The sequence below is a fragment of the Schistocerca piceifrons genome, chromosome 9, assembly GCF_021461385.2.
Source record: "Schistocerca piceifrons isolate TAMUIC-IGC-003096 chromosome 9, iqSchPice1.1, whole genome shotgun sequence".
NCBI classification, from domain to species: domain Eukaryota; kingdom Metazoa; phylum Arthropoda; class Insecta; order Orthoptera; family Acrididae; genus Schistocerca; species Schistocerca piceifrons.
The window spans coordinates 161,797,402-161,801,460 of record NC_060146.1 but is presented as its reverse complement, the minus strand read 5'-3'; the positions used below and the strand labels follow the sequence as shown (position 1 = coordinate 161,801,460).

General features: G+C 48.7%; 1 pseudogene; it reads left to right on the top strand.

The window, feature by feature from the left end:
- The first annotated feature begins 1,239 nt into the window (after positions 1–1,239).
- Positions 1,240–1,357, top strand: LOC124717672 (annotated as a pseudogene).
- The last annotated feature ends 2,702 nt before the right edge of the window (positions 1,358–4,059 follow it).

Sequence of the window (4,059 nt, the reverse complement as noted above, 5' to 3'; positions counted from 1 at the left end):
ATACAGCGCCATAGTCTCGTTCTCAATGAACTGACATTTAAAAAACAGAAAAAAAGAAACTCATTTGAAGAGATTTTGAGTGATCGGCTCATAAAGCCGTGGCGATCGACTAGGCGATAGCGATCGACGGATTGACGGATTGAGCTCCCCTGAGACACATACATTGCCGGTGCTCCTGTCAGTAGGTGCAAACAATGTCGAAGCCCCTCAGAGAGTCTAAAAACTGAACTCCGCCCGAACAGGTGATGCAGGCCCAGCGGTACTGACCGGCCGCCGTGTCATCCTCAGCCCACAGGCGTCACTGGATGCGGAGGGGCATCACAGCACTCTCTTGGCACCATATCATTTTACGAGACCGGAGCCGCTACTTCTCAATCAAGTAGCTCCTCAGTTTGCCTCACAAGGGCTGAATGCACCCCGCTTGCCAACAGATCTCGGCAGAATGAAGGGTCGCACGTCGGCGTTCTAGCCCAGACAGACATCGCTTAACTTCGTTGATCTGACGGGAACTGGTTTTACCACTGCGGCAAGGCGGACTAAACAGCTCCTCAGTGGCGCTTGTAACGAAACAGCTTAAATTTCACCAAAATATTAACTACAATTTTTCGATTAAACTGTGACTTTAAAAATCGCTACATATTAGTATAGATATTTTCAAGCTATGCTACATGTATCGGTGGTTTCTATCTACGTTAAGTGGTTATAGAAAATTGGTACATGAAAATATCGACATTTCCCAGCTGTGTTGAATTGTGAGTTCCCGACTGTGTGTTTCTGTATGAAATTTAGCACAAATTTACCTCCCACTCTACAAAAGGTCTAAGTATTACCAAAACTACCTACCCAGAAACTGTTATCCAGCTTAATTTCATGTGCTAACCTTTGACTAAAAGGGACCTAATTTGAACTGAAGTGTAGCTGGTCTGGATACAAATTGCCCTTATATTAAATGCGCAACTCAAGTAAAAAAATGACCTGGCCCATATCAAAATTTCCACTTTCTTGTGTCTTGAAAACATTGTTGCAGACTTCTGTAAAGCACAACAGCAAACAGCACACAGGCAGCGGCTAAGCTAGATTTCTATTTCTAAATAAAATTTCCGAACTATATTCAAACTGTTGCATACCACACGGTGCAATTTGGTAATGCGTAATGATAAGCACTGGGATCGGTGAGTAATTCTTCGTATGAAATAATATTCGAAAACAACGATTTTAGAATGAAGAATGTATTCAGATGTCAACGGCCGTGCCACAGTGGTAACACCGGTTCCCGTCAGATCACCGAAGTTAAGCGCTGCCGGGCTTGGCTAGAACGTGGATGGGTGACCATCCAGGCTGCCGAGCGCTGTTGGCAGGCGGGGTGCACTCAGCCCTTGTGAGGCAAACTGAGGAGCTACTTGACTGAGAAGTAGCGGCTCCAGTCTCGAAAACTGATATACGGCCGGGAGAGCGGTGTGCTGACCACATGCCATCCATATCCGCATCCAGTGACGCCTGTGGGCTGAGGAACACGGCGGCCGGTCAGTACCGTTGGGCCTTTATGTATCCAGAAAGCCAGAGTACAACTTCGAGTGATCTTCACACACAACATTGGTCTGAACAATATAATACACTCCTGGAAATGGAAAAAAGAACACATTGACACCGGTGTGTCAGACCCACCATACTTGCTCCGGACACTGCGAGAGGGCTGTACAAGCAATGATCACACGCACGGCACAGCGGACACACCAGGAACCGCGGTGTTGGCCGTCGAATGGCGCTAGCTGCGCAGCATTTGTGCACCGCCGCCGTCAGTGTCAGCCAGTTTGCCGTGCCATACGGAGCTCCATCGCAGTCTTTAACACTGGTAGCATGCCGCGACAGCGTGGACGTGAACCGTATGTGCAGTTGACGGACTTTGAGCGAGGGTGTATAGTGGGCATGCGGGAGGCCGGGTGGACGTACCGCCGAATTGCTCAACACGTGGGGCGTGAGGTCTCCACAGTACATCGATGTTGTCGCCAGTGGTCGGCGGAAGGTGCACGTGCCGTCGACCTGGGACCGGACCGCAGCGACGCACGGATGCACGCCAAGACCGTAGGATCCTACGCAGTGCCGTAGGGGACCGCACCGCCACTTCCCAGCAAATTAGGGACACTGTTGCTTCTGGGGTATCGGCGAGGACCATTTGCAACCGTCTCCATGAAGCTGGACTACGGTCCCGCACACCGTTAGGCTATCTTCCGCTCACGCCCCAACATCGTGCAGCCCACCTCCAGTGGTGTCGCGACAGGCGTGAATGGAGGGACGAATGGAGACGTGTCGTCTTCAGCGATGAGAGTCGCTTCTGCCTTGGTGCCAATGATGGTCGTATGCGTGTTTGGCGCCGTGCAGGTGAGCGCCACAATCAGGACCGCATACGACCGAGGCACACAGGGCCAACACCCGGCATCATGGTGTGGGGAGCGATCTCCTACACTGGCCGTACACCACTGGTGATCGTCGAGGAGACACTGAATAGTGCACGGTACAACCAAACCGTCATCGAACCTATCGTTCTACCATTCCTAGACCGGCAAGGTAACTTGCTGTTCCAACAGGACAATGCACGTCCGCATGTATCCCGTGCCACCCAACGTGCTCTAGAAGGTGTAAGTCAACTACCCTGGCCAGCAAGATCTCCGGATCTGTCCCCCATTGAGCATGTTTGGGACTGGATGAAGCGTCGTCTCACGCGGTCTGCACGTCCAGCACGAACGCTGGTCCAACTGAGACGCCAGGTGGAAATGGCATGGCAAGCCGTTCCACAGGACTACATCCAGCATCTCTACGATCGTCTCCATGGGAGAATAGCAGCCTGCATTGCTGCGAAAGGTGGATATACACTGTACTAGTGCCGACATTGTGCATGCTCTGTTGCCTGTGTCTATGTGCCTGTGGTTCTGTCAGTGTGATCATGTGATGTATCTGACCCCAGGAATGTGTCAATAAAGTTTCCCCTTCTGGGACAATGAATTCACGGTGTTCTTATTTCAATTTCCAGGAGCGTACTTATAAAAGCGAACAATGATTTAAAAAGAGTACGATGTTAACAGAGAATTTCTGTAAAACCAGATAGCTTAATTAGCTGGAATGTTAATGCATTGTCCGCAGCTCGTGGTCGTGCGGTAGCGTTCTCGCTTCCCGCGCCCGGGTTCCCGGGTTCCATTCCCGGTGGGGTCAGGGATTTTCTCTGCATCGTGATGACTGGGTGTTGTGTGATGTCCTTAGGTTAGTTAGGTTTAAATAGTTCTAAGTTCTATGGGACTGATGACCGTAGATGTTGAGTCCCATAGTGCTCAGAGCCATTTGAACCATTTGTTAATGATATATATATATATATATATATATATATGTTCTTTTCACCTTTCCGTATGTACATATATTCATCCTTGCTGTAGTTTACAGACAATCTTTCTTCATCTAACAATACAATCACAAGTGAACACAACACTACTGAATACGTCCATCACGTACCGCACTTTGACTAAGAATTAAGAATGCTTCAGATTACACAGAGGCAAAGACTGTCCCACAACAAGATCAAAGATTGTACAACAGTAGCGAAACATGCTCTCTGTCTGATGCGTACATCGATAAATTGCAAAAACCAAAATGATATGCCCACCCTATGAAATGTATCGTAGAGTAGTGTTACATACGTTTTAGGCAAACGACATTTCCCAGTCCCTATTGGTGACAAGCAAAGATGGCTGCGACAAAACAGTGAAGTAGTATGAGGTAGGGAATACATCGCGAAACACATAGGGGGCGCGGTCGTTTTGTTTGACGTTTGTGCAGAGCTGAACGGAGATGTGTGCGGTTCGAGTAATTGGCAGCGGTGAGGAAATGTCTTCACCCGCTGTGGGCGGCGGCTTTTATGTTTTGGTGTCGCGGCTTGGCGATGTGTTTACTGTTAAGAAGCTAAAACTCTCTCCAAGAACGTAGATAGCAACTAAAAAAGGAAACGCTAAAAATGAAATGTCGGCTACTTCTTGTCGAGCCTTCAGGGCAAATGTTTAATTTATATTGTAT